Source organism: Aquarana catesbeiana, linkage group LG13 (genome assembly GCF_042186555.1).
Source record: "Aquarana catesbeiana isolate 2022-GZ linkage group LG13, ASM4218655v1, whole genome shotgun sequence".
NCBI lineage: Eukaryota > Metazoa > Chordata > Amphibia > Anura > Ranidae > Aquarana > Aquarana catesbeiana.
In genome coordinates, this window is record NC_133336.1 from 127,641,311 (window position 1) to 127,656,205 (window position 14,895).

The 14,895-nt window shown below is 41.9% G+C and overlaps 1 protein-coding gene across 3 annotated transcripts in view; it reads left to right on the forward strand.

Moving 5' to 3' along the window:
- Positions 1-14,895, forward strand: part of BAHD1 (bromo adjacent homology domain containing 1) — a 303,162-nt gene that overhangs the window by 193,995 nt on the left and 94,272 nt on the right. The gene's annotated exons all lie outside the window — the stretch shown is intronic.

Sequence of the window (14,895 nt, forward strand, 5' to 3'; positions counted from 1 at the left end):
TTACAGTTGCCTTTTTAGTATCTCAAACCAGTTTGCTCACTCTCTGCTGACATCAACAAGGCATTTTCGTCCACACAACTGCCGCTCACTGGATATTTTCTCTTTTTCAGACCATTCTCTGTAAACCCTAGAGATGGCTGTGCATGAAAATCCCAGTAGATAAGCAGCTTTTGAAATACTCAGACCAGCCTGTCTGGCACCAACAACCATGTCACGTTCAACTATGCAAGCGGCCGGCTTCTTTTGGACAGACTGATGTACACATGGCTGAATTGTCGGTCGGGGTTTTATTTATTTATCTTTTTTTTTTTTTTTTTTTGAATCTTCAAATATCTCCCGACATTCGTTTGTACCCGGCTAGAGTGTCCTGCAAGCTTGCTCTGCCAAGTGGCATTGGCCCTGGAACCATTCAGACCCCATTAAATGGAATGTGTTTCTGCCACAGCTCAAGAAACCTCTATTGGGATTAGGAATTGTTAAGTGTAAGTTCACCTCCAAAAGTCCACCTTTACAATTCTGAATTCTCTGAAGAGTACACACAAGTGCTCCTACTATTGTAAATGGTGCACAGCCTCCCATTACACACTAAATCCACTGGTATTTCCAGAACCGTCTTAACATTACAGTAAGCCTAGCAGCTGGTTTGAGCTTTTCAGAATGTGTAGTTGACTCTCATAGCTCTTCAACCATTGCTGCGTATCGGCTGTTCATACTCCACATGTGCGTGGTGCCCTTCTTAGCTGAGCTCAAGGCAGGATGGAGGGAAATGAGAGTCCGGTGATTTTTATAGAGATGCCCCTCATCAGCTCCATCTGTAATAGGAGAAAGTACACCATTTACCACAGGAGGAGCACTGGTATGTACTATTCAGAGAATTAAGGATATGCATATGGGAATTTTTGAAATATCTTCCTGAAGGTGGACCTCCCACTTAATCTGTGAGTAGATTGGTTGAACTAGATGGACTTGTGTTTTTTTTTTTTTTCCTCAACCTGACTGTAGATTTGTGTTTGTATTGGAATACAATTGTATTTAGCTGTAATAAAGGCATTTGATTTTCATAGAAAATCTTTTCTATGATTTTACTGAGAAAACACCTAACTTGTAATTTGCAGAAGTCATGACAGCAATTTTAAAACAAACTGAGGGTATGGACCCCATGCATACTAAAGAATAAATTTAAGTGAAGCTAACATTGCTGTGTGCTCTCTGTAGGACCTCACAGTAAGTACTCCACAATTTACATTTCATAAAATGCAGAACATAATGTGGTGTCTTTCTGAGTTTTCTCCGCATAGCACTGAAGAGGACACACTGTGTGTAGGAGAATGATCACATAGGGAAGAAGAGTTCCTGCTGGATGGAAGTGGTGGGGAAGGAGAGTTCCTGCTGGATGGAAGTGGTGGGGGAAGGAGAGTTCCTGCTGGATGGAAGTGGTGGGAAGGAGAGTTCCAGCTGGATGGAAGTGGTGGGGAAAGAGAGTTCCTGCTGGATGGAAGTGGTGGGGAAGGAGAGTTCCTGCTGGATGGAAGTGGTGGGGAAGGAGAGTTCCTGCTGGATGGAAGTGGTGGGGAATGATCACGTAGGAAAGGAAGAGCGCCTGCTGGATGGAAGTGGAGGAGCGTCTCTTCCCACATATCAGCTCTCAGACCTCTCCTCACTGAGCTCTGCAGAGTGTAACTTCAGCTATCTGCCCCCCCTTTTTTTTTTTCTGAACTCTCAGAAAAGCTTAATCAGCGGATGTAGATAATAAAAAAACTGCAGCTAGAGAGATACAACTTGTGTAAGCAGAATTTGTTTTATTTCTGTGCATCACCTGAGGATAGTCCCTTCACTAGGTATATGTGAGGGTTTACAACCACCTTTAAAGTGGATGTAAACCCAATGTCATCCTTTCTAAACTACTGCCATAGGGGTTATCTATAAGGATATACATGCCTCCTGCATGTATCTTTACCTGTCAAATGTCTCCCCTCTGTCTGTTATTAGACCCGAAAAACTACAGATTCTGTGGGTGTGTCTGTTGTCTGGAGCTCGGTGGGTGGAGTCGTGATGTCAGTAGACTCCCCGCCCACCTCTACACTCCTCTTGTCAATATGCATTTTCTCCTGTGTATTTCTTACACTGAACTTCTGCTATGATCTCTAACATGAAAAGGCAGGAAAGTAACACATGACTTCAGGATGCCAAATCATGCTGAGGTGTATAACAGCCAATCCTTGCAGAGCTGCTGAAGAAAGGAGTGGGGGAGGGAATTAAAAAATAATGCCTGTGTCTTAGACTGTCACTCACAGCAAGGGGAGGATTTGACAAAGTTTTTCTCTGTTTGTCAAGGTTTTTCTCACTGAACAATAAGAGGATTGCTCAGAGATGGATTAACTCTGTGTGGCAAGACTTTGCTCAAATGATAGGAAATCTTATACTCTACAGTATGATATAAAAAAAAAAAAGGTGCCCGGAAAGTGTACCTGCAGTCCATGTTATTTCCTCATAATTTAAATCTACACCCTGATAATGCGATATTATGGTATCCCGTTCATTGGACTGGAGTTCTTAAAGTGGTTGTAAACCCACGGGGAGGAAAAAACAAAAAACCTGCAAGACGAAAGCATAATGAGCTAGTATGCATAACATGCTAGCTCATTATGATATACTTCCCTTAAATCAAAGCCCCTGCAGTGGGTCCCGGTACACTTCTTTGGCCGGCAACATGTCTCCCGGAGTTAGTTCCATGCATCGCGGGCTCCGGCGCTGTGATTGGGCACAGCCGCGATGACATCACTCGCGCACGGGAGCCGCATGTCAGCTGAAGCAACGGCACGAACGAGCCTTTGCTTTCTTCCTTACAGACTGTAGGTCATGACACAGGAAGGAGTTGACCAGCTGATCTCATTAGCACACACCCTGCATCATCCACTCATCCATTCCCAGGTGCAAGTTTTTAAAATGAAATGCCATTAATCAGTGATCACCCTTCTCACTAAATACACAATATACAGTCAGATTGTATAGTGTGTGGCCATGTTTATCCCTTTCATGACTAAGCCTATTTTTGAAATTTGGTTTTAGCAGAGAATCTAGAGAATAAAATGGCGATTGTTGCAATATTTTTTATCACACGGTATTTGTGCAGCGGTGTTTTAAACGCAAATTTTTGGAAAAGGGACACTTTCATGAATTTTAAAAAATCCAAACAGTAAAGTTACCCCAATTTTTTTGTATAATGTGAAAGATGATGTTACGCCGAGTAAATAGATACCAAACATGTCACCCTTTATAATTGCACGCACTCATGGAATGGCGACAAACTATGGTACCTATGAATTTCCATAGGCGACGCTTTAAAATTTTTTTACGGTTACCAGGTTTGAGTTACAGAGGAGGTCTAGGGCTAGAATTATTGCTATCGCTCTGACGATCGCGGCGATACCTCACATGTGTGGTTTGAACACCGTTTACATATGCGGGCGCGACTTCCGTATGCATTTTCTTCGCTGCGCGAGCTCGCGGGGACAGGGGCACTTTAAAAAAAATTTTTTTTTTTATATTTATTTTATTTTTTTACTTTATAAATTTTGTTTTAAAAAAAAATTTTTTTTTTTACTTTTATTGCTGTCAAGGAATGTAAACATCCCTTGTGACAGTAAGTCCTCATGCACACGGACGTTTTTACAGCTGCTTTTTTGAGCTTTTTTTGCAGCTTAAAAAGGCCTGTCTATGTTAGTCTATGGCTTCATGCCCACCTAGGCGTTTTTGAGCTGCAAGTGGCATAGGCGTTTTTAAGCTGTAAAAAAAACCCAGGACCAGTGGGTTCTGAGAGACGTTTTTCAGCTGTAAAAACGCTCTAACGCTGAAAAACGCTCAAAAACGTCATTCACCAACGTTTTTTAGCGTTTTTGATCCATTGAAAAAAAAAAAAAAAAAAAAATTTGAAAAAAAAAAAACGCTCAAAAACGCTAACGCGGAAAAACGCTAAAAAACGCTATTGCAAAAACGCTGAAAAAAGTTTAAAAAATCACTGCAAAGATACTGGCGTTTTCATAACGTTTTTTTAACAGCCTGTGTGCATGAGGGCTTAGGTGGTGACAGGTACTCTTTATGGAGGGATGGGGGGTCTAAAAGACCCCCCCATCCCTCCTTTTACACTTCAAAGTATTCAGATCACCGAAAGCGGCGATTCTGAATACTGTGTACTTTTTTAAATTCGGCGCCATTGGCAGCCGAGTAAACGGGAAGTGACGTCATGACGTCGCTTCCGCGTTTACAACGAGAAGGCTGGAACGAAGCCACTCACAGCTTCGTTCCAGCCCGCCCCCAGCCGCCGAAGGTACCCGATTGGACACCGAGCCTCCCGATCGCACGGGAGGCCCGGTAACAGCGGCGGAAGGCGGTGGGAGGGGATGTCCCCTCCCGCTCCTCCGGTATAACAACCGAGCGGCTTTTAGCCGCATCGGTTGTTATACACGGGTAGCCGATCGCCCGCTGTAAACAACGGTACCGGGATGATGCCTGCAGCTGCGGGCATCATCCCGGTATAACCCCGGAAAGCCGAGTACGCATATCTGCGTACGGTCGGCGGGAAGGGGTTAAACATCTAAAATTACTAGTTGCGCTATGTAAAAAAATGAGAGGCAAAACGCACAGTAAAAAAAAAAACACATTTGGGAATGTGAGTTCCCGGTATGTAGAGATGTGAACAGGGCCTGACAGCTGAGTGTTTTGGTCCATTCCCTCCTATGTACTTGTATAAAGATGGCCATACACTATGCAATCTGATTGTGTATTTAGTGAGAAGGGTGATCACTGATTGATTTCATTTAAAAAACTTGCACCTGGGAATGGATGGGTGGGTGGGTGATGCAGGGTGTGTGCTAATGAGATCAGCTGGTCAACTCCTTCCTGTGTCATGGCCTACAGTCTGTAAGGAAGAACACATTACTAATGGAAATGTCTGGAAACGTGGATTTAGACAAGAAAAGTAAGTGACTGTAGATTTAATGGAAAGTTTTGATATTTTTGCAAAAAAGGTACACAAATGCTATATTGGTGCATAGGGGAGCTGGAATTTAGAAGGGGGAAAAAGTGTGTACAAAGGTGAACTTGCCCTTTAAAGTAATCACACAAATTGGATAGACTGTACACCCCAAAATAATTTAGTAAGACTTGTTTTAGCGACAGACAAATTGCCTTTTTTGGGCTAACAAAATGCTCTTAAGGCTCGGTTCACACTAGGACGACTTGTCAGGCGACCTAGGTCGCCTGACGAGTAGCGTCCCGTTCAGTACAATGGAACCGTTCTAAGGGGAGCGACGCAAGTCGCTCCGACTTAGAAAAAGGTTCCTGTACGACTTTGGGGGCGACTTGGGGCGACTTGCATAGACTTCTATACAGAAGTCGTTTTGCAAGTCGCCCGGGCAGTCGTGTGCAGGTCGCCTCGTTGAGGCGACCTGCAAGTCGTGCCGCCTCTGGTGTGAACCGAGGCTAAGCGTTTAATCCCTATGAACAGTGAATATGTGCTTCTCAGAAGTGCATTTGATGCAGGGATTTGGGTTGCCTCTTAAGTGGTCCTTCTTAATCAGTTAAACTTTACCGCTGGTGGGCTAGCTTTTGGCTTCTAAGACTGGTAAAGGTTGTCATCTAGTTTTAGCTTCATGGCAGGTTCTCTTTTTTGTCAAATATTTTGTGTGTTATAAAAAAACAAGGAATATTTTGTTGAAATTCTTGAACAAATTTACATTGTATTTACTCGGGGCTGCCACTACTTGAGAAGTTGTCTTATGACCTCTAGTGGACATAAGTGGCATTGCTTCAGCTTTAAAATGGAAACCTCCACTTTCATTGAATACTGATCTATAATGTACAGTTGTGCTCAAAAGTTTGCACACCCTGGCAGAAATTGTGACATTTTGGCATTTATATTGAAAATTATGCCAAAAAATGTCTTATTCAAGGATAGTGATCACATGAAGCCATTTATTATCACATAGTTTTTTTTTTTACTTCTTTTAAAATCATAATGACAACAGAAATCGCCCAAATGGCCCTGATGAAAAATTTACATACCCTGGAATGTTTGGCCTTGCTACAGACACAGAAAGTGTCACACACAGGTTAAAATGGCTATTAAAAGTTAATTTCCCACATTTGTGGCTTTTTAAATCGCAATTAGTGTCTGTGTATAAATAGTCAATGAGTTTGTTAGCTCTCGCATGGATGCACTAAGCAGGCTACATACTAAGCCATGGGGAGCAGAAAAGAACAGTCAAAAGACCTGCGTAACAAGGTAATGAAACTTTACAAACATGAAAAAGCATATAAAAAGATATCCAAAGCCTTGAATATGCCAGTCAGTACTGTTTAATCCCTTATTAAGAAGTGGAAAATTTGGGGATCTTTTGATACCAAGCTAAGGTCAGGTAGATCAAGAGGTTTCAGCCACAACTTCCACAGGAATTGTTCGGGATACAAAGAAAAACCCACAGGTAACCTCAGAAATACAGGCTGCTCTGGAAAAAGATGGTGTGGTTGTTTTTAAGGCGCACAATACGATGAACAAAAAGGGGCTGCATGGTCAAGTTGCCAGAAATAAGCCTTTACTGTACAAGTTCCACAAAAAAGCCTGGTTACAATATGCCCAACAACACCTTGACATGCCTCATTGGCTTTTTTTGTGACATTGGCGCAGTAAAGGCTTCCTTCTGGCAGCTCAACCATGCAGCTCTTTTTGTTCAAGTATTGTTGAATTGTGCTCCTTAAAAACAACCACACCATCTTTTTGGAGAGCAGCCTGTATTTCTCCTGCAGTTACCTGTGGGTTTTTCTTTGTATCCTGAGCAATTCTTCCCCCAGTTGTGGCTGCAGTCTTTCTTGGTCTAACTGACCCTGGCTTGGTATTAAAAGAGCCCCGAATTTTCTACTTCTTAATAAGGGGTTAAGCCGTTCTGACTGGCATATTTAAGGCTTTGGGTATCTTTATATCCTTTTCTATCTTCATAAAGTTCCATTAATTTGTTTCGCAGGTCTTTTGACTGTTCTTTTCTACCTCCTCATCGCTCGGTGCCCTGCTTGGGGCATACATGTGAGAGCTAGGTGTGCAAACTTTGAGCTCAACTGTATATCGGTTCTACTTTTTCAGAACTTTTTTTGTATCAAATGTGGAAGGCTTAGAACCCCCGTCGGTTTTTATTGCAGTCTGTGTTGGGGAGAGTAACCTCCACGATTTTTCCTGATGACTATTTTCTCCAAAACAATTGTGATGGGAAATCCATAATTTGTTATCACAGAGACAAACATCTTGCAATAAAAACGCCTGTACTTTTAAACACTGTCTAAAGCTGGCAATACACAAGTACAATTTTGTTCAAAATTTTTAATAGTGTTTTTTCAGTTTTCTGGTGTAAAATCAATATTACACTTCAACTATAGTGGCAGTTTGAAGGAGCAGGATGGAAAAATTTTCTCAGATGAACAATTGTTGGTCATAGATGAAGCGATTTTGGTTGCGGGAAAGAAAATCGTACAGTCGCTGTTGATGGGGGAATTCCTCCTGTGGCGCCATTGTGTTCTAGCAGTCGAGTTGTGTACAACCAGTTTGTGTTTTTTGTTTTGTTTTTTTCCCAATCAAGCCGAAAACACTAAACATTGTAATCTGCTGGCGGGAAACCCTCCCTGCTGGCACAATACAATGGCACAGCGGGAGTGATTCCCCCATCCACATTGAATGTGTGGAGGGGGGAATCATCAGATCTTCTTTTTTTTATTGAAATTCTTGTGGCACAGTACAATGGGTTTAACAGGGTGGATCTGCGGCAGTAGATAAGCACACAGTTTAAGAAATGTAATCTAGGATAAAATGAGAGTCTATCCTAAGCTGCTTGAAGCCCATCTAATTAATACAGAGCGATATAATAATCCTGGAGCTTTGTCAACTTCATATTCTAAAGTGTTGCATAGGAATCTTTTAATGTGGTGATTGCTTTAGGATGATGAGAACTTCCAAAATAAACTTTTGCTATTGTGATGCCATGATGCTTATTAAGAGTCATACTTACCTAGGTGGAGGAAGCATCGATCCCATGCTGCATCTGTCCCCCCGCTGGCTCTAAGACTGAGAACTGAGCGTTCAAACACCACCGACCGCTCAGTTCTCAGAGCTCCCTGCGCAGAGAGCTGGTGACTGTCAGTCACCGCTGTCTGCTCTGCCCCCCCATGGAGTGCTGGGCTGTGGAGGGGGCGGGAGTAACTTGCCCAACCTCTCAACGGCTCACTGATGGGCTGAGCCTGGTGCCAATTCAGACGTGGGTGGATTCTGAGTCTTCTTGCCTGAGCCTGGACCGGCTCTGTGGCAGCAGCCGACAGAGGGCTTCAGCCCACTGTCTGCTGAAATTGGGTCACAGGAGTGCAGAACGAACTTCACTCCTGTGATCCACAGAAGTACCACCAAATGAGCTTTGGCTGTACTTCTCCTGCTTTTAAACTGATCAATTTAGACTTTACTGACTTTATCATTTTGTATAAAAATCTGGATGTAGTTAACCACTTGCAGACCGCTCACTGTACATATAATGTGGCCGGTCTGTGCCAAGTCGCATACCTAGTATGTGATCTGACACTTTCGGGTCTGGGGTGCGCACGTGTGCCACCAGTGACCCGCTCCCGCAGTGTGTGTGAGATCAGCAGCGGGTACCACAGACCCGATGTCCATCGGCAATTGCCGATTAGTGCACAGGCAGAATGGCAGTCTGCCTATGTAAACAAGGCAGATTGTCGTTCTGTCAGAAGGTAAAGCAGGGACATTGCTCAAAGTCTTCTGGTCAAAGCACCTTTCACACAGTTGACCTTTTGATTGCCCCCGGATGTTAACCCCTTCCCAGCCAGTGTCATTAGTACAGTGATGTGCATCCTTTTTTTTTTTTTTTTTTTTTTTTTTAGCATTGATCACTGTATTCATATCGCTGGTCCCCAAAAAGTGTCATAAGTGTCAGGTGTGCAATTTGTCCGCTGCAATATTGCAGTCCTCGCTTATCGCTGCCATTTACTAAAAAAAAAAAAAAAAAAAAAAAAAAATAATCCATAGTTTGTAGATGCTATAACTTTTGCGCAAACCAATCAATATACGCTTAATGGGATTTTGTTTTTACCAAAAATATGTAGCGGAATACATCTTGGCCTAAACTGATGAATTTTTTTTTTTTTAATATTGGATATGTTTTATAGCAGAAAGTAATATAATATGTATGTGGGGGGGGGGGGGGGAGAGAAAGTGTTTGATCCCTGCTGATTTTGTTTGGCCACTGACAAAGAAATGATTAGTCTATCATTTTAATGGTAGATTTATTTTAACTGTGAGAAACAGAATACCAACAAAAATATCCAGAAAAACTAATTTTAAAAAAAAGTTTATTTGCATTCTAATGAGTGAAATAAGTACCGTATTTGATCCCCTATCATTTAGCAGGAAAGCAAACAAAAAAAAGTTGTGTGTGTGTGTGTGTGTATATGTATATATATATATATATATATATATATATATATGTATATGTATGTGTGTATATATATATATATTAATAATAATAATGTTTTTGTTCAAATACCACAAAAAGAAAGTTCTGTTTGTGGGAGGAAAAAAGGACAAAAATTGTATTTGGTTACAGCGTTGCACAACCACACAAATGTCCATTAACCACTTCCCGCCCTCCGTATGCAGGATGATGGCTGGGAAGTGGCTCTGTTATCCTGACTGGGCGTCATATGATGTCCAGCAGGATAACATGCCGGCGCGCGGCGTGTCAGTCTGAAACCCCACATCTCTGATCCTGATAAGATCCTGTCAGAGGCTTCTTACCATGTGATCAATCACAACTGATCATCGCGTGAACCAGGAGGTGCTGACAAATGGCATTCCTTGGTTCGCGCTGACAGGGAGAGCCGATCAGCGGCTCTCCCTGTCAGAGGGGGGGTCTGTGCTGATAATCAGCACATTGATTATCAGCACAGCCCCTTGTGTACAAATCACCTGCCAACCAGTGCCCAGCAATATAAAAACAATAAATTCTGCCAGTGCCCATCACTGCCCACCGCAGTGCCAATCACTGCCCAGCAGTTAACACCTGTCAGTACTTATCAGTACCTCATCATCAGTGCCACCTGTCGGTGCCCATCAGTTTAAAAAATATTGGTCTTTTTTAGTTAAGCAAAAAATAAAGATCCACAGAGGTGATGAAATACCACCAAAAGAAAGCTCTATTTGTGGGAAGAAAATGATAAAAATTTATTTTGAATGACAAATGCGCGGTCATGCAACATTGTACTCAGTGTGACAGCGCTGAAAACTGTCCTGGGCAGGAAGAGGCATAAGTGCCTGGTATTGAAGTGATTAAAAAAAACAGTGCTGTATCGCAAAAAATGGCCTGGTCATTAAGGGGGGGGGGGGTAAACCTTCCAGAGGTCAAGTGGTTGAAGAATTGGACCAACATAACTGTATATAAAATACAAAACATTCTCTGAATGGTGCCCATGCTAAACGACTAACCTTCCTGTGTTCAGAATGCTGCAGCTGGTTGCTCAGCACGGAATCCGGAAGCAAGTGGAGATCTTTGGAACAGTGGTGTCTACTTCAGTGCTTTCCAGCTTCAAGGGGCACCGGGCAGGAATGGTATATACATAGTTACAATGGTCCAAGCAGGTCAAATGTAACTATGTATGAAATATTCATACCTGAAATATATCGTTCATTTTTGCAATGCACTCCCCCCCCCCCCCTTGCTTTGCCGGTGTTCTGTCAAGAAGTGCCCCCTATCAAAAAATGCCCGGCCGGAACTGTGCATGCTCAGCACATGCTCAGCACATGCGCAGAACGGAGCCTCAGGACAGCTGAGTTTAAGATCAGCTGTTGTCTCGTGTTGCCGAGGCACGTTCATGTAGGTGAGGGACGGATATTTACATGAAGGGGGTGGATATTTCAATGATGGGCAGTGCTGAGGGCAGAATTTTTATCGCTGGGCAAACAAATCTGCTAAAGAAATCTTTATGTAATATAGAAAAAGCTGCCCTTCAATTGACTCACCCCCCCCCCTTCCTGGCAAACTCTCACGAGAGTGAGAGACAGAGCTGTGCATGATGTCATAAGCCTAGGCTTTTTCCCAGACAAACAGGAAGTGGGCTGCATAAGGTGTTAATTGGCTGAAAAAAGTTTTACTAGCCAAAGTGAAAACCACAAGGGCAGAAGATTTAATAGATGGAAAGATGAAAAAATAACTGAAGTTCTGCTTTAAGGAGAAAACCGAAAGGGAGGGATTTCCCACAAAAACTATAAAAATCGAAAGGGAATTGACTGCTGCTTGTTTTTGCTTTATTCGTATTGGTATAAATTTGCCCCATTGTGTCCTCCTTCCTTTTTTTTTTTTTTGCTAATGCATGTTAGTGGAGGGTCTGAGGTCGGTGCCATAAGAGCGCACACAGTTTTCAAATTTTTACAAATATTTGCAAAGTGTGGTGTGCATTTGTATTCAGCCCCCCCCAGTCATTACTTTGTAGAACCGCCTTTCACTGCAATTACAGCTGCAAGTCTTTTTGGGGATGTCTCTACCAGCTTTGCACATCTAGAGTGATGTTTTTGCCCATTCTTCTTTGCAAAATAGCTTTGTCAGAGTGGATGGAGAGTGTCTGTGAACTGCAATTTTCAAGTCTTGCCACAGATTCTCAATTGGTTTTAGGTCTGGACTTTGACTGGGCCATTCTAACACATGAATATGCTTTGATCTAAACCATTCCATTGTAGCTCTGGCTGTATGTTTTAGTCATCCTGCTGTAACGTGAACCTCTGCCCCAGTCTCAAGTCTTTTTTGCAGACTCTAAAAGGTTTTCTTCTAAGATTGCTCTGTATTTGGCTCCATTCATCTTACTATCAACTGACCAGCTGCCCTGTCCCTGCTCAAGAAAAGCATTGCCACAACATGTTGCCACCACCATGTTTCATGGTGGGGATGGTGTGTTCAGGGTGATGTGCAGTTTTAGTTTTCCGCCACACATAGCGTTTTGCTTTTAGGCCGAAAAGATCAATTTTGGTCTCATCTGACCAGACCACGTTTCCACATTTTTGCTGTGTCCCCCACATGGCTTCTCGCAAACGGGAGAACTTGGTCTTATTTCAACAATGGCTTTGTTCTTGCCACGTTTTCATAAAGGCCAGTTTTGTGGAGTGCATGACTAATAATTGTCATGTGGACTGATTCTCCCACCTGAGCTGTGGATCTGTGCAGCTCCTCCAGAGTTACCATGAATCTTGGCTGCTTCTCTGATTAATGCTCTCCTTGCCCAGCCTGTCAGATTAGGTGGACAGCCATGTCTTGGTAAGTTTGCAGTTGCGCCATACTCCTTCCATTTTCAGATGATGGATTAAACAGTGCTCTGTGAGTTGTTCACAGCTTGGGATATTTTTTATAATCTAACCCGGCTTTAAACTTCTCCACAACTTTATCCCTGACCTGTCTGGTGTGTTCCTTGGGCTTCATGATGCGGTTTGTTCACTAAGGTTCTCTAACAAACCTCTGAGGGCTTCACAAAACAGCTGCATTTATACTGAGATTAAATTGCACACAGGTGGACTCCACTAGATTTTAGTTGGGGGTATCAGAGTAAAGGGGCTGAATACAAAAGCATGCCACCCTTTTCAGATACTTATTTGTAAAAAAAAGAAATTGAACACCATTTAATATTTTTTTCCACTTAACAATTATGTACCACTTTTGTATTGGTCTATCGCATAACATCCCAATAAAATACATTTATGTTTTTGGTTGTAAAATGACAAAACATAGAAAAAAATCAAGGGGTATGACTACTTCTTCAAGGCACTGTACATCTGTTTTGTTCCTGGTTCCCCCCACCCCCCCTCCTTCTTCTGTTTTTTGTTTTTTGTTTTTTGTTTTTTTGTTTTTGTTTTTTTTGTTTTTGTATTTTTTTTTTTTTGTTTTTTGTTCACAGTCATGGTGAACATAAGTATAAACAAAACATGGTTATTGCCTAAAAAAGACATAAATGGCAACTTACAGGCTGATTGCTGACCCTAACAGATTTCATATCGGTACTGAAATCTGTCCTTTTCACATTGTAGTCTTGAAAGACTTCTGTCATTCTGTCTGAGCATTGGACATATAGCGCCTGTATACAACTAAATATGCTGCTTGTCTTAGCTCAGGACTTGGTGCCCATTTACAGTAAAATGTGCTGCTTGTCTTAGTTCAAGACTTGGTTCCCATATACAATAAGATGTGTTGCTTGTCTTGGCTCAGGACTTGGTGCCTATATACAGTAAAATGTGCTGCTTGTCCTAGTTCAAGACTTGGTTCCCATATACAGTAAAATTCCTTGCTTGTCTTAGCTCAGGACTTGGTGCCCAAATACAATTAAAATGTGCTGCTTGTCTTGGCTCAGGATGTTGGACCCATCTACTATAAGATGTACGCCTTATCTTGGCTCAGGACTTGGTGTCTATATACAAGAAGATGTACTGCTTATCCTAGCTCATGACTTCTTAAAAACAGACCGTCAGATAATTTCTTTACCGTTTGCCAGACATTACTGCCACTTGGCTGACTTTGTACATTGGCAGAGGTGATCATCTATCTTGCCTTCTGTGCATCTATCCTTTGTGTCCAGGTATCATTAAGGCACATCAGTGGCCTTTGTTATGCAGAAATTTGGCAGTTATCACCAGAGTAAACCTAAATTTATTTTAATCAGCTCTATAATTATCTCATGTTTTGTTATCTAAACTGTATTATCAGTTCTTGGTTGACACTGCTTTCCCAAATATTTGGCACTAGATGTGCACTTTTGATTACTGCACAGCTGATGGACCTTACTCCAGGATCCCTGTGTATACTAGAATGTCACTATTGTGTAGTATTGTACTGCTGACATACAATGGTCAGGCACAAAATGACAGGACACACGGTGACAGAGGACCAAGGTTTTGTGACTGGAGATAAAGGTTGGGATAGCAGGCCCAGCAGGTGTGTACAGAATGCCCTGTGATTCTCTAATTAGTCACGCTGACTTTCCAGGGAATTCACAACACGGAAGAGGAGGAGGACTGGTGGAACTGGAGCACTGTAGCGTGGATAGCAGCTGCCACAGACCAGCAAATACACATACGTACAGAGATTTGTCAACAGAGTTACACCACGTTCTAACCCCTAGACTAACTGGACAGACCACAAAGTACTAATTTAATGGAATACCTTTTATGCATCTAATACCAATGGTGATACTTTTTCAGAACCCAAAGCATTTTGCATGGACTTTTTGGGTCATTAGTAATTGAAAGATTTTTGTACATGCATTGCTTTTTATGCTTTTGTCATAGGCACTAGGTAGTAAAGTTAGAGGAGAGAGAGATTTTCATTTATTTTATTTTTCTTTCTTTCTTTTTTTTATTTGACATTTTTTCTGGTATTTATTGATCTAGAGTGCATCTTGATTTTGCATGTTCCATAGTACAATACTAGTGTTTTTAACATGGCAGATACCTGTTAAAATATGCTCTCGTGTTCATCTAAAGAGAAGCTATAGTGCATTTTATTTTATTGATTTATTATATTTATTGTAGCACCTGAAAGTAATGTTTTTTTATCTTAATCGTACAGTATTCAGGCTGGGTATTCATAGACCCTGGGGTTATAGGTTGATACTTTTAGGTGAGTGGACCCTGATACCCCTCCTTGGATGTATCCCTTTAACCTTCCCGCACTGTACAGAACATTTTTGCTAATGTCCTGTAGGTGGTGGACCCTTTCTTATGGAAAGGTTTCTATCCACAGTTTACTTCATATTAAGATTTTTACTTGCTTGCTGTTTAGTGTTTTATTGGATTTGTAAATGCATCCCCTGTTG